Below are 27,848 nucleotides of genomic sequence, written 5' to 3'. Positions count from 1 at the left end.
ATAGATCACAGAACTAATCAGATGCAACAAAGTAAATTTTTTCACTCTTGTAGTTTTCATTTTCACACAAAGATAATGCGGCTGAGGATATCATTTAGCGAGGCTCCTTCATTGCAGCTGTCCATTTAACAGCTAAAAGAATCAGTTTGCTAACATGTCACTGCCAACCACCCAGAGGGCAAAGCACAGCTGTGCCCTGGTCTGGGGGAATCCTCACGTGTCCCCCATCAATCCTGTCTGTCAGCAAGTCTTTCCTGGAAATCTTCTTTTGCACTGTCTGTCAGATATTTTAAAAAATATGTGACTCAGTCTTTGTAAAACCAACTCATTGAGGCCAGTAGGGGGCAAAGAGTCCAAAGAAAAAAAAAATACCACAAGAAAGGGGATCAGACAGACAGAAAGACTGATAGATAGATAGATAGATAGATAGATAGATAGATAGATAGATAGATAGATAGATAGATAGATAGATAGATCATTAATTGTCCCATTTTGTTCTTTACAGAAGTTCACTAAATAGGTACTATAAAATAATAAATATATAACTATTTTAATAAGCAAATACATACAAGAATTGCTGAATAGAAAGAAAACTAAAAAAAAGACAATTTTGACTTGACTAAAGATAAAAAGAGCAGTCACAGTCACACATTATGCAGGTGTATTGCCGTTAGTGCAAAGGAGCCCCAGTAGCATATTTTTCACCTAAATAATAACTTGGCTGAAGGCACTCAGTGCTAGCAAGGATGTGCAGCATTGTTCATAATAGCGCTCAGTTTTGTTTTCATCCTCTCCTTCATTTTTACCTCCAGTAGGTGAAGCCAGGGCTATCTTAACAGCATTATAGGCCCCGGGGAAAAGCAGTGCACTGGAGCCCCTACCTACACAACCACTCAGCAAGTCACAATTTACATAGATTAGCATGGGGCCCCTATGCTCATAGGGCCCCCGGGCAGCTGCCAAGCATGCCCATATGTTAAGATGGCCCTGGGTGGAGCGTGAGTCCCATAACTGAGTCTGCCTTTTTCATCAGCTTCTTAATTCAGTGGACCTCTCTTCAAGAGATGTGGCCTGCCCAGCACACTACAGCAAAGAAAGTCGCAATGACCATCACAGAGTTGTAGAATATGTAAAGGATGTCACTACCCACATGGAAGTGTAGCAGGTCTCTAAAATACAAAGTTTAGTTATTTGAAGCTTCACTAAATTCTGATAATATTCATTATCTTGTATGTGTTCCTGTTATATTTTCCTACTCTGTTTATTGTGTTATGTTACGTCATCAGTGTTACTGTGAGGGGAGGTAAGCACGCTATTATTCTCTGTATAATAGAATTAATTTAATTATTTTAAAGTGCTTATGTTAAATGTTTTTATGTGTGGCAATAATGATAATATGATGTTCTCAGTGTATGGTTGTTGTTTTGAAAAGTTCTGAATGACTTTATATTCATTTGGGTTATGTGTTAATGTTAGCGTTCAATGGCCTTTCCACGTGTTTATTGTATTATTAGCAGAGCTTTTTTATGTTTTCTGTTTGAACATTACTGGTATGTTTGTTTATTTATTTATTTTTCCATTTGTATACTGAGCGGTGCATGAATTTGTACATTGTTGTAAATTAGCATTGCACCTAGTGTTCGTTGTGTTACTATGAAAGAAGGAGGTATTGTATCAGCAGAGCCTGAACAGTGATGTTTTTCTGTTTTCTGTTTTAACGTTTCAGTTCAGCCTATTAATAATAAACATCAAAATATAAAAGAAATCATTGTGGTTGCTTTGCTCCTTCATGGCGGATTGTATGACGTGATTTATTGCAAACCACAATGAAGAAGCTTTGGAGTTTAACCGGATATAAAGCCTGAGCACAGCAGTGTGGCGTATGAAATGTGCACTGGTTACAGAAGGAACACAGTCTCCTAAGAAAACAGAGCCCACTCTGCCCGTTCTTATAAGGTTTCCCTGTGTTACCAGTCCAGCCTCTGTGTTCTTCCCCCAAGTACATGTACTGTAACAGTGCACCACCTCCACATCAACTCCCTGAAGATTGACTGGGTATAGAGGCCCTTTGATGTAGTAAAATCTATATCCAGTTCCTTGGATTTGCTGATAACAAAATGAGGTATAAAACTATACATTAAATAAGCAGAACTAAAACTCTAGCTTCCCCACACAGGTCCAAACAGATCTTGCACACTTACAGTATCTGTCTGGTGAGCTGCTTGGAGTACTTATCCATCTAAAAAGCCTCTCAAACCCTCCTTTTATCCCCTTTCTTACCTTTCTTTTACTTTCTGTGGCCTCTCCTCCTGCTAGTCAAAATCTTGCCTCTTCTAATGCCAACAGCTACATTGTCACAAGGGTCTCTTACACTAAATATGAAGCTGCTTCTGGGCATATTCTGGAGATAACTTCATGAGTCAAAATCAGTCCCAGAAACCCTGAGTCCCAACTCCAACTTGAGGTGCCGGGCAACTGCCCATTCCAGTGGGAAGCAGGAGGCCATATATATCACAGAGAGACACTCCAGTGGTGTAGCTCGAGTTCGTGCTGCTCGGGGCTGGGTGGTGCTTCAATTTGCTGACCTCCAACATATCTGAATATGTTAACCTATTTAAATAGAAAATTAAAATGACGTATAGAGAAAAATTAAGATACAGTTTGCCTAGATTTATTCATATATAGAGAAACAGCAATCATTTATCACATAGCATCAACTAGACAACAATATAGTATAGATGCACTGATAAATCATGTCCTGATTATTAGTTTAATATAATTACTCTGCGAAAACCAGAACCAGTGATAGATAGATAGATAGATAGATAGATAGATAGATAGATAGATAGATAGATAGATAGATAGATAGATAGATAGATAGATAGATAGATAGATAGATAGATACTTTATTAATCCCAAGGGGAAATTCATAAGTGTAGTGCACAAGTGATAGGTGGGGATGTTTTCTGCACAAGAACGTATTCGGTTTGATAACAAAACAAAATTATAAATTGTAAATTAGTTGTTTATCTTCCTAGAAATTATTATCGGTGTAATGTTTGTGTTTTTTCTTTTTTGTTATTGCCTCATACATTTCAACTGCTGTGTCTGATGCCGTCACAGAAGGACAGTCTGAAAATTATTTTTGAAGCATTTGTGGATAAAAATCAGAGAATTTTACTTTTTTTATTCATGAGTGATATTTTTCCGAACCCTGCTGCTTACACACAAATTGTACTGAGCCTTTTGTTCAATAATGCCACCCACCAAAAATGTGGGTGCCCCTAGCTACGTCATTGAGACACTCTTCTGCCATCTATCACACTTAGCAAACAAACCAATGAAATAGTATTGTGGATGGGACATGACACCCGCTAGTAGTGGCAACCTTATATCATTGTCATAGACATAAGTGCTGCTAATGGCAGTGCACTTACCACCAGGGCATCTCATGCTTCAATTCCTTTCTTAAGCAATACTAAACTGCCTGCAGCTCAAGTCCCATCTGGGTCCCCATTCACAACTTTGGTCTAAGAGTTGGGGAACAAATGTGCAATTACTAAATACAATTCAAATGAAAGAAAATCCTTGAAAATCCCATAAACATTAATAGAAGGTTCAATTTGAAAATAACACAGCACACAAAAAAAAACAAGAAAAATGCATTGATTCTTCAAGCCCATAACATGAGTAAATAAGTAGATACCTTCCTACTATATATGCTTCACCCTTTAATTCATACCTTCCTATCAGAATATAGCATAGCCCCTGTCTTGTGGCTTCCTCCATGAACTAAAAACCACAATTTACAACTTACCAGCACTTACCTCTTTCTTAGCTGAGAACGTGACTGAGAAAAGAATTGATATTTGGAGGTAAGAGGGAGAACAAAAAGTACAAAAAGGTATCCATCCTCATTATTTATGCGCAGTGAGACAGAAATACATTCATCCTAACATTCATTTTCTTTCCTGTGAATCGAGTTTAAGGTTGCTGGGAACTAGAACATATCCTGTTCCTATAAGTGCACAATATATAATATGCAAGTTTAAAATGGGACACACTCAAACTTTCCCTACATTTATTTTTCAGAGTAAAAGCACAGCTTCTTGTCAGCCAGCATATTTGTGGCAATGCTCCTCTTTTGTCAGCCTTCAAACAAGCAGTGGATTTAAGAATCAATGCTTTTGTAATGCCACAATAGAAAATGGAAAAAAGTACACAAGGATTTTGAAATGAAAACCAGAAATCATTATTTAAGAAATACAAGCAGGGAGCAAAAGTCAAAATTCCCAGAAGGGATTTGAAATTCTTACAAATTATAATTCACTTTTTTGTCACAAATCCATACATTTTAAAATAGTAAATAGTTCACAGATCATGTTAATTAGAAGTAGCCTGATGATTGTTATGATGCAGCAATATAAAACAGTAAAATAGGGTGCTATAGCCTCAAAAATCACACAGGACTTCACTGATTCTAACCCCAAAATAGGCCTTGCCAAGACAGCCAAACCCCAAACTCCTCACATAGCTCACATAGATCCAAAATGAGGAACTGGTTTATCAAGTTTAAAATGTAGTTTAAATGTTCAGAAATGTCTTCCAAGGGAGAGGAATCCAACAAAGATTTGGCTTGAATGACAGGGCCAGCGAAGAATCATTATAAATGAAGGAATTTATTTTTTTATAAACAAAAAGAAGCACAAAAATAGGGTCAAGCAATGGAAAATACAAAATAATCCCAAAAGGGGATGTCTAAAAAGAACCCCAAGGCAAACTAGTATAGTCCATGATTCAGAAACAATTAAATAAATGCAATAAACCATAAGAAGCAATAGAAAGGTGCATTCCAAAACACTCAATGATACTCTTAAGTCAGGGGTCCCCAACTCCAATCCTGGAGGGCCGCAGTGGCTGCAGGTTTTCATTCTAACCCTTTTCTTAATTAGTGCACTGTTTTTGCTGCTAATTAACTTCTTTTGAATCAATTTCAATGACTGGTTTTTTAAAGATATTTTCCCCTGAATTTCTTCATTTTTCCTCTGAATTGCTTCATTTCTTTCCTTAAACAGAAATGAAATGTGAAGTGAGTAAGCCAACTACGACCAACTAAGTCAGGGCCTCAAACACCAACCAATTTCACACCAACCAGTTGCTTAATTAGGTGCGGATTCTTGTCGTTAATTAAACCCGTACTTTAATTTCATGGCTTGTTGCTGCTCTCATTATGCAAGGGCATACATTTCTGAAATTGTTGATTTTCTTTTTCCTAAGAGCACTGTTAAAATGTTTTGGGGACCTGAGCAGATCAACATCTTTGAGACCTTCATCTTTCTTTATTTTCAGATATTGTATGATGGACACACTTTGTTGGTCATGTTTTGGCTCATTTTATATCTCATTATTGTTTGGCAACTAATTAAGGAAAAAGAAACAATTAAGGGGTCTAATTCTTCGAGAGCAAGTTGATTAAAATGAATTAAAAAAAAGTTAATTATGAGCAAACAGGTCACTAATTAAGAAAAAGGGTTAGAATGAAAACCTGCAGCCACTGGGGCCCCCCAGGACCAGAGTTGGGGACCCCTGCTCTAAGTGAATCCATTTCGTCTACCAGAATATAAAGGTAGAAGGTAGAGAGAAGGGGTCCTTCAGAAGTGATCTCCCAACCTCTTGAGATTCCACCAGCAGAATACAAGAAACATGGCCAACAGCCAAATGCATACAACAGAAAACTATTATAAAGAAAACAATATTAACAAAAATGACATAAAAATATGAAGAAGAAGAATTCCAAAAATACCAACAAAAAGGGAAAATATGCATAAACCAGGAAACAAATCCTGGCTGTAACATAACAGTGACATCATGTGATGTGACTTCTGGTAACCACATGGTGGCAACGGGACCCAAGAACAACAATACTGTGGCCGTCAAAACACACACAAAATGGTGGCATCTGTGCAGAAAAACAATAAACAAAGTGATACAATAATGTAATAAAAATGATGATAAAAGCAAAAGTAAGGTATCATTTAAGTATCAGAATAAATTCAACACCTTTTAAAATATCCACATCATTCAAGCATGTAATTCGTATATTCAGTATGCTGAGACCCAACAGTATGAGACTAGTTTGCAGAGAGATAATGTAAAATTATAATTTTACTGATTCAAGCCGATATCTGTCTTGCCTGCTGCAGTATTTGATCTCGTCTCTGGACCATGTCAATTTAGAAGACTGAAAATCACTGCCCATGTCACATTTAGTGGCTGAGTGCCAACCTTCTAGCACAGTGATGCTTGCCCCTTTTTGTGACAGCAAATGGCATGCTGCCTGGCAAAGCCAGTGCTATAAGAAGGGTTCAGGTATGGTGAGTTCAGCCGCAATCCCAGCTGTTTTTTTCTTTTTTCCATTCTGTCATGGTTTATAAAACATGGAACATCAGACAGACGAGCTGCTCTTCTGTTTGTGAGGTACAAAATACCTTTATTTCTTACTCCTCATCACTTCATTATGTGCATTGTACTTCTGGGTAAGCATTCATTGATCGTCAGATCTCTTGTACACAGAGCCCACCACTATGACTAAAGACAAAATCTCACTTTATCTGAATGAGTCATGGACTACTTGGAGTGAGTTGCTGGGCAAGTCACGTTATGTCACTCAAGGGAGTGCCCCGCAAATGCATCTGACATGCTAAGATTATGTAAATAAAGGCTAAGACCGAAAATCACTGCAAAAGTCGTTTAATGTGACGTCAGTTCTAATCTTAACCACTTTTTAGAATGAAGCAAGTTTCTGAGGTAACACAATGCTGTTTTTTCTATTGTTCTTTTAAGTTCATGCTTAACCCACAAAAATAGACTCATATTCTGGGGTACAAGTATCTATTTAGTAAATGCCTTAAGATATTGTTTCCTGCAACCACTATCAGTTTTAAATTTAATGAAGTTTGAGCAATCGACTGTGGACCAAGGAGCTGCAGTAGCCGTTTTGCTTCAGTGGTCCCTTTCAGAAAACTGGGAAAACCTTCTGACTTTACTACTACTACTGCTGCTACTAGTACTACTACTACTACTCATAATAATAATAATAATAATAATAATAATAATAATACCTTGTATGTATATGGCACCTTTTTTATGCTTACGGCACTTCACAGAGTCTTAACAAGTGGGCATTAGCTCTTTTTTTTTTTAACATCAAGGTATATTTAATATTTGGATACAGATAATATCCTTATAGAACACCAAGAACAGACAAATTCATGATATACAAAGTATTAAATAGAACAAAAGACAATAAACCAGAGTAAAATACTGAATACAATATGAAAACAAAACCCTAAACATATAACACACACACACAAATTGTTCTGAGGATCTGGAGAGAGGGATAAACTGAAAGAAGGTTGTTAAATGTCTTCCTAAATAAACGGGTTTTAAGTTGCTTTTTAAAAGAATTTATTTAGAGAGGTCATTACAAAGTCTGGGTGCTATGGAGCTGAAGGCTCAGTCATCCACAGAGTGCAGGTTAGTTTGGGCACAAGAAGATTGCAAGACACGGTAGACCTTAGTGGGTGAACAAGAGCATTGTGATGGAGGAGGTCATTGATGTAGTTCAGTGCAAGCTTTGTAGGTAATTAATGAATTTTGTGGAGCCGAAGCAGGATGGGAGTAATATGCTCAATGTTGCGGGTCTGTGTTAGGACTCCTGCAGCAGAGGTTTGAATCAGCTTGAGCTTTGATAGAAGGTTAGAAGGGAGCTACAGTAGTCGATGCAGGATGTGATAAAAGCATTCTCAGTGTTAGAAAAGGAGAGGAATGGGCCAGCATGTGATATGTTACAGAGATAGAAGTTACAATGTTTCATAATGTGGTTTATGATCATCATACACTAAGAGTAGTTTTATATAATTATTGTGGAATGTCTGTGTGTGTATTAGATTTTTGTCCCAATCATACGCATTTATGAAAATAATGTCATGGAATGGCTTGACCATGTATACCGTGTGCAATTACTTTAGACAATGCAATGAAATAAACAAGGCAGCCACCAGAAGAACTATACACAGAAGGTGTAAACTCAGAATCAAATTAGGGACTAAGGTCTAAAAGCAGAAGCATTGCTTGTTGTACCATGGTGTAGTTGCAAAGCTTTAACTAAATATCTTACAATTGAATTAATAAAATTTTACTTTTCATACACAAAATGTAACTAAACACTTATCAATTACCCTTCTGATGAATTTGTATTCCATCAGCATTTTGGGTTCTTTTGTTCATCTTTTTTATTGTTTTATAATTACGCTGAATGACTTAATGGGATGCTGTATGAGGAGTGCAGTATATATTTGTTTACATGAGAGTGTAAGTGATTCTCACTCGGAGTCTTTCTGACTCTGCCAGCTGCCTTGGCTTTTCAAACATGTAATTTTCCCGGCTTTTATTGAGTGATCTTCTTCTCAGTCAGTGAGTAGTTTTGTTTTTGGCTTGAAGCTCACTTGTCAACTAGGATGTGGGTTCTTTGATCCCCCTCCTTACACTGTCACATGATCAGTCCTTTGTTGGAAATTACTTCAAAAGCCCTGAGGTGGTTATAAGATGCTTCCACCTGTACTCAAGAAATGGTCAAGCCCAGGCATCATTTTTCACAAATGCGAATGACTGTGGGTTTTCGGGAACTCATAAAAGTCTAGACACCAGATTTTGATCAATTTAAATCTTAATTATGGTAGCTACAAAAACATGTTTTACTTCAGTGACTTCAATAGCCACGGCTCAGCATCTCAAGAGAACAAATAAGCCTAACAGTCAATCTCTCACGGTAGTCCTGGGATTTAGTAAACTTTAATCAATAATGCCTTGTCAGTCTCCAGCTACTCAGGGGTTTGTGATCCTCCTCTGACATTTCAAGACAAAGGTGAATAATGGTCGTAAAGAAGAAGTCCTCAGAGTTTCAAGATAAAAAACACTCTAATGAGGAACAATAGATCTTTCTAAAGGAGTTTGTGTAATTTTAGAAAAGCTCATTTTTGTTCCTTCTCTAGTTTGGCTGATTTATGTGTCTGTGCTGTGCTGGCTGGATACCACTTAAGTGGTATCCAGTCTGTTATTTCTAACAGAATTTATTTGCTTGCCCAAAAAGATGATCCAGGCATTACCATCAGTGTGTCCCAATGCTGATAAAGGATGAGCAGCCTAAGCAGGCCATTGGCCACTTTTCTAGTTCACTTTCTTCTCTTTAGTGTGGGTCTCAGTCACATGTATTAGGGCTAATGCCCACTTGGTAGCTCCTGGTTCCGATTATTGGTTTGACAGTCATCTCCTCTTTGCTTTTTCTGTGCTGGTTTTCTCTTCTTAGACTTCAGTCCGTGCCACAACCCACAGTAATGTCCCCTCTCGGCCCCTCTCTGCTGGTTTAACGGCCATTTTATGAGTTAACATAGAGGGTACACTGGTCCCTCAAACTTTGGGAGTTTTACATCTGGATGATCTTTTTGAAACTGACATGCTTTAGTCATATTTTATGATATACAAGAGGGATGATGAACAAGTGTAACCCCAGGTCCAAGGGATTATAGTAAAGTTTACTGAAACTTAATTCCCAAAGCATTTTCTATAAAATCCCACACATGCTCACTTAGAATCTATAGATAATATAAAATATAAAGTAGGCATCAGTTTTAACATTTTAAGAAAACACTAAATTAATTTAGCTTCAAGACATAAAAAATGTCTGCACAGGACAGTCTGTGGAAGGACCCTTCATATACACACACACACACAATGAGCCAATATCCCAGCAACTTAACATATTTCCCCTTGGGATTAATAAAGTATCTATCTATCTATCTATCTATCTATCTATCTATCTATCTATCTATCTATCTATCTATCTATCTATCTATCTATCTATCTATCTATCTATCTATCTATCTATCTATACATCCCTGAGAAGGTGAAGGAGAAAAACCATACAGAGAACAACCAGGATGCAGAATTCAGACCCAAGGCCTGGTGGTTAAGCCACCATATCAATTTTGTTATTATAAATAGCACTTTCATTAACAGACTCAGAGAGCTGCAGAGACCCACAGTAGAGATCTACAGTTAACTGTACTGGCTCCCTTTCTGTTCACTCTGTACACCTCAGACTTTAGCAATCATCTCATATGCAGAGATTTTCTGATAATAAAAGTTGGATGTATCAGCTGTGGCCAGGAGAATGAATACAGGACACTTGTGAAGGACTTTGTTTGAACATGTTGAATGGTGCAGATTAAACCATCTGCACTTCAGCATCAATGAGACAAAGGAGATAATCAAAGACTTCACGAGGGTCAAGTGACAACTAATGAATAGGATGAGTACCATTAAAGAGGCTGTATACAATGGTCAGAGTCACCTTGTTTTCCTGAGAAGGCTAAGGTCATTTCATGCATGCAGGCCACTCTTCCATGTATTCTACCAGTTTTCCTAAGTGGTAGTGTGCTAGGGAAATGACATTAGTGCAGGTGATGCCAACAAACAAAACCAACTGATTAAAAAGGTTAGTTCAATTTTGGGAGACAGGCTGGACTCATTGGAGGAAGTGGTCACTTTGGAGCTGCTTACTATCCTCGACAATGGCTCTCACACCTGAATGAGGGTTTGGTTAAACAGAAGAGCACATTTAGTAAAAGACTGAGACAACTGGGTTTTTCCAAGCAGCGCTATGCGAGATTATTTCTACTCTCATCCATCAAGCTGTATAATAAATCACCCCTCAGTTGGGCACATGTTGTTCCCCGTATGCTGAATGATACTGAGCTGGTCTAACAGAAATCTTAATAATGAATGACGCTGTGCCCAATATACTGTGACAATGACTGACATACTATGTTGTAAAAATGTAACCTATAAGTTTGTGCATTGACTAGAACATACGTTAGGACTACTGTACACTTGGTGTATTTACTTATAGATTCTTGTTATATGTGTATTTGTACCTTGTTACCATACCTTTTGCATATCATCATGCGTGTGCACTTGGGAGACAGCTTAGGGGCTTTTGTGATGGTAATTACCATCTGAATCAGGTGGTTAGCATTGATTTTTCTGTTCTTCACCCTACAGAACAGAGATGCCACTGATGGCACTTCCATTGTCTGCCCTTTTGGACTCACCCCTTCCTGCCTGAAATCCATATAACATGACGTTTGGCCATTTTCTGTTAGTTCTTCATTTGACTCACATCTGAAAAGTCGTTGCTTCTGTGTTAGGAAAAAGACCAACTTGTTTCAATTTGTTTTACTTTATATGGGGTCCCGGATGTGCCCCAAACCTTTTCCTGTGATGTTTCTCTTTTTTTACAATGTATATTTGTGCATTTTCATAAGCTGCTGAAAAACTGCAATTTCCATAATAAAGTTTCTAATGTCATCATAGAGCTTACACACCCACACTATCTATCTATCTATCTATCTATCTATCTATCTATCTATCTATCTATCTATCTATCTATCAGAACAGTTAAAATGAAATATAAAGTAAATACAATGAAATAAACATGTTATTGACAAAAGTAAAAGTCTGCGATACCAACCTGGTTCCATATATTGTCATCACATTGAAGTAATTTATGTGCAGATCAGGCACTCCTGGTAGCCACCAGTGCTGTCTCCAGTGTCTCTCACTCTTTGGAGAACATCTTTCTTCCTCTGTACTTTCCAGGCTGGCAGGTGTCGGCATAGAAGATGAGGGTCCCTTATAAGTGTTGGAATGGTATTAAGGCTCTTCTGCGCCATTTATGAAACAGAGAGTTAAAACAGGGTTGTTACTCCTCAAATTTTGGGCTCTGCCCCTTTCTGTGCTCTCTCAAACCCAATCCTTATAACAATGGCACAATAATCACAGTCCTGACAATATCTAACAAAACAGTCAGTGTTAATAATTCTTTTCTATATATTTCCATATACCAAGAAAATAGTTCATTATTTTAGAACCAACTGATTTTATCTCTCTTCTATATTATATGGATAAAGGTGCCCTGAATATATCATGCCTGCCTGCCTGCCTGGCTATATCCTATATTTTGTAAAGGAAAAAGTTAAAAGTTATCTCCAATTCTGAAAAGTAAAGAAGATTAAAAGCACAATACTTCAGCTGTATAGCCTTCATCCAGTGTGACTATATTTTATATTTTAGCTTACAGAAAATGGACCCCAGTACTCTATAGTGATAACTATTCAAATCCTTAATTTATTTTAGGTAACGCTTTTCCTAGTGAACTGTATTACAAATCGGTTGCCAAGATGATATATATGATAAACAAAAGGCTTATCTACAATTCAAACATGCAGCCTTTATTGTATGTACAGTAGCCTGTCCTTCAAAAGAAAAAAAAAAGCCGAGCTCTGCCAAGTGTACTTGGATTACCGTTGTCACAGCTACCGTTTACCTAAAGGAGACCAACAAAGCACTTTTGAACATCTCTACCATGGCCCACCCACTGTCACCCTTCATCCTGTCTTTCCATGACAATGAACTGTATCAATTTATGAGTTGCCCCGCTGAATTACACAGCAGGAAATAAAAATAAACTAAAGTAAAGTCAATAAAACAGAAAACCCAAATACAGCTGCTACAAAAAGTCATAAATTCCAAAAACAAAATGGTACAAATTACTGCAATAGGTACTTGATGAGGCCTTTCTCTTTTTCATTGAGACCTCCTTCACAAAAAAGTCAAGCCGCCAGTAACTAATTTTTTTTTTGTTTTAATATATATCAACTCCTTTTTATTGTCTTACACAAGTATATTTAGTAACATTAAAGAAACAGAAATACGTCAAACAGGCTTTAAAAATATGAGGGTAGTCAGATTAAAACTTATTAAGAGAGATACCAGTAATCAAAGGCATTTTACTCTCAGTATAATTCCTGTGAACAGTAATACGCTTGTTATCACAGTTACAAAACTTTTTGTTTTGACTTGATTGTGCAACGTCTCCCCTCTAGCTAACTGACTTGCTTCCTTATTGGCATAGCATGCCCTGTAAAGGTAACCTTTCAAATGGCAGAACTGGTGGAAGTCGAATAGGGCTAGGAAAGGGTAGGTGTGGCATTTCTTCAAATCCTCAGTTTAGCAGAGCAGCCTTTACAAACCATGAGGCAGAGTGGGGGCATTTTTGTGTAAAAGAACTCATTGTTTGTTTGGCAGTCACAAACTCAAAGCAAATCAAAGTAATACTAGCTGGTTATATGGGCCTTTTGAAGCATGTCAGCAATATGGACTATATCATTAACATAAAAATTTGCATACAGTATATGATGTTACCAGCACTGGCTTGGACCATGAATTTGTTAGGTGTTGGAAAGGCACCATGCTTCCATTGTTTTATATTGTGTGAACTCTGATTCATAATGGTATAGTCATGTTTCATCCGCCATTATACGGCACTTGAAAAATATCCATCTATCCATTATCCAACCCACTATATCCTAACTACAGGGTCACGGGGTTCTGCTGGAGCCAATCCTAGCCAACGCAGAGCGCAAGGCAGGGAACAAACCCCGGGCAGGGCGCCAGCCCACACACACTAGGGACAATTTAGGATTGCCAATGCACCTAACCTGCATGTCTTTGGACTGTGGGAGGAAACCAGAGTACCCGGAGAAAACTCACACAGACAAGGGGAGAACATGCAAACTCCACACAGGGAGGACCCAGGAAGCGAACCAAGGTCTCCTTACTGCGAGGCAGCAGCGCTACCACTGTGCCACCATGCCACCCTTGAAAGATATCTCTGAGTCTAAATATATTTGCTTGGGATTCTCCTACATTTACTTATTTGTCTGACACCTGTATCCAAGGTGACTTATGGCATTTATGATAAATAAATGTAACAAGAAATTGGTTACATTTCTTTTGGTTTTCTCATTGGTTCACAGGTGGATCAAGTGACCTGAGCATGGTCACACAATATCAGAAGTGGGATTTGAACCCACCTCAGGGTTTGAAGTCCAAAGCCTTAACCACCACATCACACTGACTGCGTAAGTCAATTAGCTATACAGATTCTAAATTTTGAGGGACAACATTCTGGGCACCTAACATATATTTTAATTGCTCCTAGAGAATCCCTAAAATGTTTGTTAACTCCCACACCAAAATCTCTTTGATTCTCTATTATGACTCACTCCTCAGTGGCAGCATCTTCTTTTGTCATTGATGAAGAAGGGCAGTGAGACCATGGAACACTTTAAAAATATATTCTGTAATGGTTGGATTCTTGACTGTAACATACATTATGAATGGATCCAGTCAGTGTAAATGTCAACTAAAGGCCATATCACATTTTCCTGTCACTTTCAGTCACACACTTCATTTACATAATTTTAGCTGGTTTGGGTCAGTCACCTAGTCAAGCATACTCAGGAACACAGTCTAACCAGTCTGCATGGTGACCCCTTAAAATTCAAGTCATAGGGATAGCCTTGTGTGCATGAAAGAGCCTGCAACCAATCAGTGCTCACCCAAAAGTGCAATGCATATAATTTACCATAGAATACTCCCTTTCAGGTACGGGCTCAAAAATATTTTGATCACAGCTCTTATGAAGCATATATAAAAGCATATATAAAAATATGTCAAATGAGGTCAGGTTGGGGGGCATGCTCTGGTACAGCATGTTGCCGCACTCACCACACAATGGAACAGGTAGGGATCAGGCACATGGTCCCGTCCCAAACTCCAGAAATGACCATCTAGCTCCTGCAGGCAGGTGTTACGTGGGCATCTCCTTGGCCTGGTCCAGCCTCACAGGTCTGCAACAATGAGGATCCTGAAAGCCGAATCACCTTGGGGAAACATGCCACATGGCCATACTGCCATAACTGATGCTCCCTCACAATGCAGGTAAGATGCCTCATTCAGGACTCCATGAGCAACCGCTCATTTGGCACAAAGTCAAACAAGTGGTACCCAAGGATTCTCCTAAGAGACATAGTACCGAAGGAGTCCAGTCTTTATCTTTGGTCACTGGATAGCGTCCATGTCTCACAACCATATAGCTAAACAGGAAGGTCCAGGACTCTAAAGACTTGGACCTTTGACCTTTTCCAAATATATTGGGAAGCCACACAACCCTTTCCAGCAATGTCATGACACCCCATGCTCTCCCAATCTGTCTACTGACTTCATAGGAAGAGTCACCAGAGACATGAATGTCCCTGCTGAGGTTAGTAAATCTCATGACAAGGTTGAAACTCTCTCTGCAGACAGACACATTGTTGATGGCTGTGCCAAAGAGGTAATTCAAGGCCGGGATCTTGGTTTTTATTGAGGACACTCACAACCCAAGATGCTCAGACTCCTCGCTCAGTCTCTTAAGAGCCCTGATCAGAGCCTCCAATGACTCTGCGAAAATCACAGTATCGTCAGCAAAGTCAAGATCAATGAATCTTTCCTCACTAACATATGCCCCACAGCCGCTGGACCCTATGACTCTGGCTACCCCGAGAATCAACTGGGAAAAACACACAGGTTCTGCCTTTGCTCTTCACAGCACTCACAGTACCAGTGTACAGGCTGGCCATGATATCCAGCAACTTTGAGGGGATCCTGCAAAGTCTCAGGATGTCCCACAGGGCAGCTTGATCAACTTTTGTTTTACGAAAATTGACAAAGGCTGCAAAGAAACTCTACCAACATTTGCGACTGCACTCCATTAGAGCCCAAAGTGCCAGGATGTGTTTCACAGTAATACAACACGAAAAGACAGTTTCCCCCTCGGGGATTAATTTATTGAACCAAAGTTTGGAAATAGGGCAGCACAGTGGTTGGCTCTGCTGCCTCATTGCTCCAACATTTTGGGTTTGAAGCCTGGTCTGTATGAAGTTTGTTCCGGATTTGCTCTCTTATCCTAAAGAAAAGTGTTCTGAAACAACTGGCTTTCTAGACTGGTTCCAAACTTATGTGTGTGAATGAGCCCTATGTGCAATGGCCTGGCATTTCATCCAGGGTTGGTTCTTTGTTTAGCAACAAATGTTGTGGGTTGGGCACAAAAGCCCTGCAAACCTGAAATAGATAAAAATGGGTTTGAGAAAATTACATTATTGCATTAGCATGTAAACATGGTTTGGTTTATTTGAAATATGTGTTGAGATGGACTGACACTTTGTTTCCTTTCTTGTGAGTAGTGCTGCCGGGATAGGATGACTTCTGAACTGAACCGAGAGTGTGTGAGAAGTTTTATCTTTTGCTAGTGATTGTGTAGCATTGTGTGCAACAATCGAATGGGAAGTGCACTACGGTACATTTTAAAATAATTGGATTATCGTTTTCTATTTAGACTGTCACTTGTTCAAATCATTTATAGACATAGTCTTAAATCTAATTTAGGAGTTGATTTACAGAAAGATTTCCAAAAATCAAAACTGACATACTCTCAATATTCCAAACATTTGTGGAAGCACTCCAAATTTTGGTCAGATGCATCCTGTTTGCTTTAATTTTCTTTGAAATGTATCTAGATCTTGATTGGAACCCACCTGTAGTAAAATCAATTGATTGGACACCATTTAGAAAAGCACAATTCGCACTGCATGTCAGGATAAAACCCAAGCCGTGAAGTCCAAGGAACTCTCTGCAGACCTCTGTAACAAACTATGGTGAGACATAGATCAAGCAAAGGATATAAAACCATTTCTAAGGCTTTTACTGTTCCCAGGAGCAGTGTGACTTCAATAATTCTGAAATATTTGGAATCATCAGGACTTTCCCTAGTGTTGGCTGTCTGGTCAAACTGAGCAACTGGGCAAGATGACCAAGAACCCAATGGGCATTCCAACAGAGATTAAAAAGTCCTCTGCTAAGATGTGTGAACAGTTGGAAGGATGATCATCTCAGCAGCATTCCATCAATCAGGCATACTGGCATAGTTTGCCAAATGGTATTTGAAATACTCTAAAAGCACGAGAGAAAAGAATTGTAGGTTTGAGGAGACGTAAATTGAACTCTTTGACCAGAACTCCAAGCACTATGTCTGGCAAAGACCAGCCACTGCTCATCACCTGCCTAATATCATCCCTGTGGTTTGGCATTGTAGTGGCAGTGTCAAGCTATGGGGTGCTTCTCAGAAGCAGGACCATGAAGACTGGTTAGGACTGAAGAAGGATGAATGCAATCCAATACAGAGTGGTTCTTAAGAAAAACTGCTCCAGGGTGCATGCAACCACAGACTGGGAAGACAGTTCACCTTTAAGCACAATAATGACCTGAAGCATACAAGACAATGATTTTGGGACAAGATCCTTATTGCTCTTGAGTGGCCCAGCCAAAGCAAAAACTTAAATCCTACAGAAACACTATGAGGAGACCTAAAGATGGCAATTTAACAACAGCAACATTTATTTATATAGCACGTTTTCATACAAATGATGTAGCTGAAAGTGATTTTCAAGTTGAAGAAAGAAAAAAGAAAAATATAAAAATAAGATTAGGCAATGCTAAGTAACAATAATAAAGTAAGGTCCGATGGTCAGGAGGACAAAAAAAAAAAACAAAATCTGCAGAGGTAATGAGGCTATGAGACTGCGCAGCCCCTACTAGGCATTCTACCTAATATAAATGATCTCAATCAGTCCTCATGATTTTTAGGCTTTACGTGGAAGAATTAGATGATTATGGACATCTGGCCTTCAATCCATCAGTGTAGGGACCTCATGGTGCCTTGATCAGGTGGTGGTGGTAGTGGTGCAGCTTGCCACCACACCAAGATAGAAAAAGAACAGCAGAGAAAGTAGGGGTTAGTATGAATTGTGGAGCATTGATAAAAATGAAAATTCAATGCATACATAGAATATGAGGGTTACACTAAAATGAAGATATGAGAAAGCCAAGTTAAAATAATGTTTTTTTGCACTTTTTAAAGTGCTCCCCCGTATTAGACTATGTGGAGGACTGTCGGCTTCGTGCTCCAGCCCTCACCCCCAGGCCACCAGGAGGAGCTCTCCTGACAGCAGGATCGTGCCCCGAGTTCCAGCAGGGCCTTATTGACTATGTAATGTTTTTACACAGCCCTGCTGGATACCTTGGGGGCCACCAGGAGTCGCTGTGGGAGGGCTTATGGGCTCTTTTGTGCCTTATGACCCGGGAGTACGTCACGGTCATGTGACGGGAAGGAACGACGTGCTCCCGGGTTGAAGTAAAAGACTGATTGCCCTGACCCGGAAGGAATAAGGAACTGTGGACTGTTGGGACAGAAACACCTTGGGGTCAGGGCCTATGAAAGGGCGGTGCCTCACTCTAGACGACGAGCTGTGCTGGGAGGGAGAGGAGCAAAGTGTCTGGGCGTGGAGGAGTGATTAGTGTACTGTGTGGGAATTAGCTTATGAGTAGTGTGGAAGGTGCTTGGTGCACTGTGAACCAAAATAAAGAGTCTTGGACTTTTACCTGGTGTCTGGAGTTGTACCTGAGGGTTCAAGGGAGCACTAGCCCCCCCTACTGCCACAACTGTGTGAAAAGGAACAGACTCAACACATGCAAAAAGGTTTGGGGCAGCCACCCATATAATATTCCTGGCTGCAAATGGTTTTTTCAAATGCTACAGAGCTATTGACAGTACTGAGTCCAACATAGAACCGACGAGGGTTGGGAAAGATGGCAGCTTTAAGGGATCAGACCAGAAGTGATGTAGGGTAACTGGAAGTGATGTCCTTCTGACATCACTCTGTACGCCGGAACCAGAAGTGACGTTCTTCTGGGCGTCGGAACTGGAAGTGACATTCTTTTCGGTACCGGAACCGTAAGTGTCATCACTGACTCAGACAGGTTTTCCCACGGCTGGTCTGTAGAGATAACACGAGAAGGTTTAGTGCACCCCGCCCGCCACTGGCCTGTCGTGGAATTACCTTTGCTCTGTCCACACAACGTCCATCTACTCACACGTGTGTGACAACTGGCAAATTTAGTGAATTTAGTTTAGTGATGCTTTCTTTTTAATCAAAAGGATCTTGAGAAATACTGCCTAAATCCAGGTGTGACTTATCCAAGAAGACTTGAAGCTGTAATTGTTGCCAAAGGAGCTTCTACAAAGTACTGACTTATGTGTCTGAATACTTATTTGAATGAAATATTTCAGATTTTGATTTTTAATAAATTTGCAAAGCTTTCTGAAAACATGTTTTTACTTTGTCATTATGAGTCAAGTGTAGAATGATGTGCAAAAATCTCATAAAATCTCTTCACGATAATAAAGTGTGCATAAAATGAAGGGGCCAGAATACTTTCTAAATCCACTGTATACAGACAGATAACACTTTATTTGTCCCAAGGGGGACATTTAGCTTTTATAAAAGCTCAATTAATAAATACATATTATACAAACAATAATGCCCCCTTCAAATACACACCACAATAAATAAAAAGGAAGAAAAATGTCTGATTTGGCCAAAGATAAAAAGAGCAGTAACAGTGAGGCATTATGCAAGTGTATTGCCATTGGTGTGAAGGAGCTGCAGTAGTGTTTCTTGACACACTTCTGTTGAATAATTCATTTTCTGAAAGTCCTCAGTGCTAGTGTGTTAGTGAGGGGATGTTCAGCATTGTTCATAATGGCAATCAGTTTTGTTTTAATTATTTCCTTCCCTTCTACCTCCAGAGGGTCCACAGTGCATCACATAACTGAACCTACCCCCAAGTACTTTTGGAGTGCACCATTTCAACATCCACTCCTTGAATAGTGACCAGACATAGATGCTATTTGGTGCGATTAAAGTCAATAACCAGTTTCTTAGTTTTGCTGATGATAAGATACAGACAATTCTCTTTGCACCAAAAAACAAAGTTGTCCACCTGACTCATATACTGTAGTCTGTCTCATCCTCCTCCTCAATACACCCTATTAGTGCCGAATCATCTGAGAATTTCTGCAAGTAACATGACCTGGTATCGTCTGCACAGATAAGAATTTTACAGCACAGGATGCAATAAAGCTGGTAACTTAAGAACTGACTCAGTTCCTGTTTGTAGCCTTACCAGTTGTCTCCTCATTCGGTAATCAGTTATGGACAGTCCATACTGATGGTTAAAGGCAAGAGTTGTTGATGCAGTAGGGGTGTTGTGGGAGGACTGGTCATTGGAACAAGGTGGTAGTGGATGGAGGAAAAATCTATTAAAAAATTAATTCAGGGCGTTAGATTTGTCCACACTTCCCTCTGAACCCTGGATTGTTTGTATCCTGTAATGATGATGAGTTTATTCAAAACATCTGTGGTATACCAAGTGAATTTGTTTTCTATGTCAGTGCTATAAGCTTTATTCAGCCTTTTCTTTAATATTCTCTGTATCCTCCTTAGAATCTCTTTGTTGTCAGATTTGAATATCTCTCTTCTTCTCATTCAGAAGACTTTTTAACTCCTTAGTAATCCAGGGCTTGTTATAAGGGTAGCTGCAAACTATTTTTGTTTGTACAATAGCGTTGTCATATCAGTTAATATAGTCATTCAGTGCCATTTTAGCCATTTCAGCCTCCAGGCTTCATTTTCTCACTATTCTGGTGGTAACACATCACTTTCTAATAACAGGGTTGTAAGTAGGAGTAAGATGGATCACATTGAGGCCAGATCTGCCTATAGGTACCTCAGGTTTACACCTAAAAGCATTTTTAACATTTGAATAAAACAAGTCCAGCTTGTTGTGTCCTCAAGTGCAACATGACATATGTTGGTTGAAGTCAAAAACACGCAAGAGCCAATCACAGGATGAGTACGCTCACTCATACAGGCACAAATTAGAGTTGATAGCAACTCAACCTGCTGTGGTATGGCAGGTCTGCGGCTCCAAAAAAAGTGGCAGTTTTAAATAAATAAATAATTGGACACACTTGTTTTGTCCAATTGTCTGAGAAGACAGCATGTCTCTGGGTTGGTGGAAGGTGGTCAGCCGACCATGCGTTGCCTTGCCAGCACTTGCAGATCGTCTGATTGTCTCATTATCAACCTGGGTTAGCAATCCGACAATCGCACCTAAACCCGCTCCCCGGGGCCTAAAAGGTGAGAGCTGGTAAGGAAAGGAGAAACAGACATCAAAGTGGAGGTTAAAGGAAGGAAAAAGAAAGAGGCAGGAAGACAGGAGAGAGAGTCGGTGCAAGTGTGAGCAAGAGGGAAAGAGAGAACCAGGACAGGGAGTGAGTGGCCACTGCTCAGGTGGCTTTCGTAGAGGATCACTCCAGCTGAGCGACTTGGGAGCTGGAGTGACCAGGTGGTGGCAGACAGCTCGCTACAGAAGTCAAGGAAGGCAGGGGGAGTCAACGAGGCTTGGATGGGGAGCCTTTGGGGACTCTAGCCTTGGGTTCAGAGTGGGCACTTTGCTACAGCAATGGGGTGGCAGGGACCCAGAACCATAAAAAGATGGTAGTCGCCAGTTGGTTAGCTGTCTTCTCGGCTGCAAGGTCCTGGCAGGATAAGCTGAGGAGACGGCCGTTTTAAAGGAGTGCACCTGGGCTCATGTTTTTTTAAGGATAGTTTCCTGTCGTGCTTTAACCTCATTTTTAATGGACTAATTTATTTGAATTTTAACCTCTACAGTTCACTTTTTATTGGGTTATTTATTTATTACGGATTTTGCACAGCACTTTTGAATATTATTTGGATTTGTTTCTTTTAATAAAACCACTGAGCACTGTTTGCTCGGCTCATCTCTTGGAAAAATTATCTGCGGAGGCAGGTTCAGGAGGCTCTGAGTGGGACCTGGTAGCTTGGGGCTGACCCACACCATCACACCATTGGCCTGTAGGAGAAAACCAGAGTGCACCAAAGTGAGAGCATACAAACCCTGCACAGACATGAACCAGGCTGAGTTTTTGATAAAGTCACTTTGTGCAGAGAGGTAGCAATACCACTTTGCCACCATGTCGCCCAAGGCCTGGCACTTTTAATTATTTCAACCATGTAACAGTCACATAGGTGTGTCATTAATACAATTACTAAAAAGGTTATTTCATTGTTAAGCAAAACCATTTTTTATAAGAAATGACTGGAGTTACTGGCTGGATGAAAAAATAAGCATATGGCACCATCAACTTTTCATGAACCTTGAGGTTAACATCTTTCTTTCATTTCCTTTTACAATCTTTGCATTCTATTTTGAAAAATACATAAATGATAGAAATATTTCTGTTTAACTATGAGTATTCACTAATGTCTTCCTTAATTAAAAAATAATAGAAATAATTCAGTGGAAATTATTGACCAAAAATGTTTTTTCAAACAAGTTCTTTTCATGGCTTAGTCAGGGTTCCTCCCCTGGCTGGTATCAAATTCATGATTTATGTTGTATTTATTCATTTTTTGTTCTTTTGTTGTATTAAGTTAATTTGTGTTTAATTGCCATTGTTTGTGTTTAAGTTTCAATGCCTTGGCTATGTTCCAAGTGTTTTGTTTGTGGTCCCCAAGGCAGCAGGGCCACCTGCCAATCACCGCCAGGAACTGCCCTCCATCGTATAAATCATCGGAGGGTCTCCCACAGTTACTGGTGGTTGATTTTGAATGTGCTAGGGAGTTTTAGTTAAATGTTTAACACTGCGCCTTGTGCTTATTGTGATTTATTGGATTTTTAGACTTTCTGCTCTGTTGTTTGACTTTGCCTTGGAAATTCTGTTTTTGGACTTTGTTTTCTTGGATTGCATTGCATTTTTAGGCAACTTCATTTTGCTATTGTGGTCTTTTGAACTTCACCTTATTATACAGTATTTTTGTGAAGAATAAAACATTTTTTATTTTTATGAAGTTTGCCCGTTTATCTAGCCAGGGTTTGGTGGTCTCTCCCCATTGAATGGCGATTGCTGGAAGTGCTTTGGCAAATTTTTTGGATTCACGTGCTTAGGGACTCTAGTTCATCACACTTCTCTACTGATTAAACAGGCTTTTCAGTATCAGTAAGTACATGTTACTATGTCACAGGCTATTAGATTTGAAAAACAGCCAAAGGAAGAATTTTTTTTTTAGAATGAACAAAACACAAAATTTAGTTGAAGTTAAAACATGATGTGAGTTTAAAATTTTTTTACACTGTTGACTTCTCATAGTTTATTCATTTATTTATTTAACTCACAGTTTTGAGTTATGGGGAACCTTGCTTCTAGTCCAGCAGCATCAGACACAAGGCAGAAACCAAGCCTGTGACACCGGTCCACCATAACATGGTATGCTTAAACACACTGGAAAGTTTAGAGTCTTTTAAATTGTGAGTGTAAATGGAACTGATCAAAAAATCAATACGTGCTTTTAAGTATGCCGAAGCACCGCGATAAAGCGGCATTTTGTTGAGGAGCGTCAGTATCTTTTAAGCAAACAGCCTCTGTGCAAACAGCACCTCTGCTCACACCCCTTTCGTCAGGCGCAGAGAATGTCAGAGAGAGAGAGAGAGAGAAAAGCAAACAATCAAGCACCGCGTGGGAAGCATATCTTATATCATTGAGGAGTTTTAGTTAATATGTAATACATGCTCTGAGCCATCCACCAATAGCATCCCTTGTATGAAATCAACTGGGCAAACAAACTGAGGAAGCATGTACCATAAATTAAAAGACCCATTGTCCGCAGAAATCCGCGAACCAGCGATAAAGCCATGATATATATTTAGATATGCTTACATTTAAAATCCGCGATAGAGTGAAGCTGCGCAAGTCGAAACGCGATATAGCGAGGGATTACTGTAATGGCAAAATCACTAATGTTAAATTAATACTAATGATATCTATAAATTTATATATATATATATCTATATATATACAATATATATATATTGTATATATATATAGTCACCCACGTGCGACTAGGAGCGAGCTGAAGGGACCGAGTGAAGGTAATTACCCGCCAGGCCAGGGGGTGGCGGGGTGCTCTAAACCTTTGTCTGATATTTCTGCAGATCAAATACGAGAAAACCTACCTGACCTGACGTCACTTCCTGTCCCGGCACCCAGACTGATGTCACTTCCAGGTTACAAGACATAAAAGCCTCCATCTTGGCTAACTCAAACAGTTCAATGTGGAACTCGAATAAGCAACATCGTTGTACTCAAGATAATACTTTGCAGGTAGGAACAATATACGGGTGGCTGCCCCAAACCTTTTGAAAGTGTTGAGACTCATACTTTTACTATATATATATATATATATATATATATATATATATATATATATATATATATATATATATATATATATACTAGCAAAATACTCGCAGCAGCAAGTACTGCCTTAAAATTTTATTAAGAAGAAAATTAAACCTTTTAAACTGAGGGAAAATATACCAATAATTATTTGTTAAGGATCTCTTTGTATACCACATTGTGAGTTCGGCCCTCCGGTTGAAATATGACCAAGCTGTGCGCTGAGGTTACTCTTGAGCATGCAATGTACAGTTGCCCATGTGATAAAAGTAATCTTGTTTCAAATCTCACAGTTTGGATTGTTGCTGTCATAATCAGTTTGAGTTTCATGGTTTGTTTCAATTACGACAGTATTTGTAGGACTTGTGATGAAGTGACATTCGGCATCTTTAAGCGTTGTAAGCATACAACCGGTTTCATCGATAACTTCACATCCAGCTTTTGAGAGTTTAAACATTCATAAACATCAAAGTGTCCACTACTGAAATCGTCACCTGTGAATCTAAGATGTTTAAGAGGCATTGGCGGTTGTCCAAAGGTGTAAAATATTTGGCCATTTCGGTACACTTGAAAGCGACAACTGAACAATTCAGTGGCAGCCATCAACTCACATGCAGAACCATAGGTGAAGGGCTTAAGCATTTCACTCTTATAGTGCTCCTGTGTAGTATAATTATCTCCTGTACCGTCATCAGTCCACACCTTGAACCTGTCCCAGTCATTCAATACATAAGACACAATGTTCCTCCGGATATCAAGAGTGAGCCTGATATGGCCGTGCAATATGTGACACAGAGAATGGCAAAGGTAGGTGCCATCTCTGGGCATGGAAACCATTCGGTAAGTGACAGTTCTTTGATCGATGGTGATCACCTCGATAGACATGTTAATGGGGGTACGGTTGGAATGATAAAGGAAATGGGTACCTGAACAATGTAAAGTAAGTCTAAAATACCTAAACAATAACTATAATCATAATAAATGAACAATAAAACAGCAGAGAAGCCGTGGATTAAATAAAAAGGCTGTAGTTATCAGCAGGGAGACGTGAATCCCGTGGCGACGCAAGGAAGGGAATGAAGAGACCGGAGCGACGGACGGCCTTATATAGACAGGCAGCCAACAACGTGGGAGGCGTTGGGATGGGGGACCCAACGCCGCCTCACACGGTGACCGAGCTGCAGGCTATGGACGTATATATATGTACGTAAGTAGGATTCAGTTAGCATTAGGAACCCGCGTACCAAATTTCTTGAAGATGGGCCCATAAGTAACAATGACCGTTGAAAAGTTCAATATGGCGGCCGACAGTGGCATCATACCACTGAAATAAGTACGTGCATTGGTTTCAGTTAGCGCAGGGAAGCCGCCTACTAAATTTCATGAAGATGGGACCATAAATAAGAAAGTTCAACATGGCGGACGTTGTCGACCGTTATGACCGTTATGCGTAGAATTTCGAAATGAAACCTGCTTCACTTTTGTAAGTAAGCTGTAAGGAATGAGCCTACCAAATTTCAGCGTTCTACCTACACGGGAAGTTGGAGAATTAGTGATGAGTGAGTGAGTGAGTGAGTGAGTGAATGAGTGAGTCAGTGAGGGCTTTGCCTTTTATTAGTATAGATATATATATATATATATATATATATAGTGACAGTTTAGTGTTTTCTCGAACCCTTGTACCCTCAGACCACACGTCAGACACGAGATAAAAGTCCAATAATATTTATTATAATAATAATAATGTGCACAAAGCATGCTCCTCTCCACAATACTCAATAAATAATAAACCAATAACAATCCTCCTCTCCCAGACACTGAGCCACCCTGCCTCCCAACTCAGCTCGCCGTCTGGGAGCTCCCACAGTCTTTTTATATCTCCTGACCCAGAAGTGTTCCTAATCCTCAGTCCATTTGGCTCTCAATCACATCCGGGTCAGGTACAAGTTCTTTTCTTCACCCCAGAAGCGCGTCATTCCTCTTGTCCACGTGTGCTTCCGGGGCATAGGGAAAACATCCATTACTCTTCCCTGCAGCGTCTCCTAGTGGCCCCAATGGCATCCAGCAGGGCTGTGCATAAAAACTCCATTGTCCATGATGCCCTGCTGGTCTTCTGGTGACCTCCAGGCTGCAAGGAGGGCACCACCTGGCGGCTTGGGGGTAAACGGCTGGTCATTCTCCACAATATATATATGGTCCTGACAACTTCCCCATATGACACGAGTCTATAGAAATCTTGTTACTACGAAGTACATTCAGCAGATACTTTCATTACAACGAAGTGCACAAAAGACCTTGAAATGCCTGAATGAATCATCCACAGATCAGCTAGTTCTGTGGCCGCAGCTCAGTTGTGCACAATGATTCCCAAACAGAAACAACTGGTAAAACACGCCTGAAGAGCATCCCAAAGTGCGATCTCCATGTCTGTACGGGGCAAATGGCAGGCTCACAGATATGCAAGGGTGATGCAAGGCTAGGAGCATGTAAATTGTAAATGCAGATAACAGGATTACTTGATAACTGACCTGCACGACCCTGCCTGCTGTGTCTGTGTATAGCAGAATGGCAGATTACGCTACAATAAATAACTGTGCCGTTCCTATTTCAAGCTGAATAAAGCTGGTTTTGCTAAAGTACTGAGACTAAGCCTCGTGTTTTGGAGTGCAAGACAGGGACTTATAGCGTGACCCTGATCTTTTATGATTTGCTTCTGTGGCGCTTCACTGCAGCGCTGTGAGCCTCCTATTGCCCTGACCAAGAAATGGACAATCTTCCACAGACGCTGCAATCGAGCTTCAGGACGCACTTCAGCGTGTCGTTCCCGTTGAGTGGGGAGTGGAGGGTCTTAAAAGAGTTCAGAAACCTCACAATATGAAGAAGAAATAATGATTTGGCTCCTGATTGATAACTGTGCTGCCCACAACATGCTTCCACATTTAGATAATGTTTGCGTTGAATTCTTCCCACCCAATTGCACGGCAGCGCTTCAGCCATTGGATTTGGGCATCATTCACACCCTGAAAGTGTATTATCGCAAAGAAATGCTGAGAAAAACTCTCATCAGCATAACTTGTAGGCAGCAGGAGATTAAAATTAATGCGAAAGAAGCTATTGAAATGATTGCAAACTCCTGGATACAAGTTTAAAAAAGCACTATAGTAACAAATACATTATCTCATTACAACAAAATTTTTGTTACAACAAAATATTTTTTAGGTCCCTGGGAGTTTATTGTAATGGTATATATATATATATATATATATTTATATATATATATATATATATATATATATATATATACACAGTCTACACTGAAAGAAATAATGACGCCACCCTGACCACAAGTGATTACCGTAAGGAATGCTATACAGACAAGATATTACACTTCGCCAGCAACCACCCAGTATCTTATAAACGGAGCTGTGTTAAAACTCTATTCAGAAGAGTTCACACCCATTGTAGTACGAAGGAGACAAAAACGAATGAAAGACGCTATCTCTTCCATCTCTTCACTTCAGATGAATACTCAAAAACATTCATTAATCGATGCTTACACAGAAGATGCCAAAAAACTCAGCAAACAATCGAGTTGAACCAGAACCCCCACCTCACCTGGTTTTCACATCCTCATGAATGTCTGAAGGTGCAGCACGCATCCCTGCCAAGTCAGGCATCAGAATAGCAC

The 27,848-nt window shown here is 39.7% G+C and overlaps 1 long non-coding RNA gene across 1 annotated transcript in view; it reads right to left on the bottom strand.

Annotated features, from left to right (window-relative positions):
- Positions 1 to 2,569: 2,569 nt before the first annotated feature.
- The window catches only part of LOC120524647, an 88,415-nt gene continuing 63,136 nt past the window's right edge, over positions 2,570 to 27,848 (bottom strand). The window contains exons 2-3 of the long non-coding RNA XR_005632802.1: positions 11,591 to 11,783; positions 2,570 to 2,610 (exon numbers count right to left, since the gene is read on the bottom strand). This is a non-coding gene — a long non-coding RNA (uncharacterized LOC120524647). The remainder of the gene's footprint in view (positions 2,611 to 11,590; positions 11,784 to 27,848) is intronic.

This window comes from Polypterus senegalus, chromosome 2 (assembly GCF_016835505.1).
Source record: "Polypterus senegalus isolate Bchr_013 chromosome 2, ASM1683550v1, whole genome shotgun sequence".
Classification (NCBI taxonomy): Eukaryota; Metazoa; Chordata; class Cladistia; order Polypteriformes; family Polypteridae; genus Polypterus; species Polypterus senegalus.
This window is presented reverse-complemented; position numbering and strand designations above follow the sequence as displayed.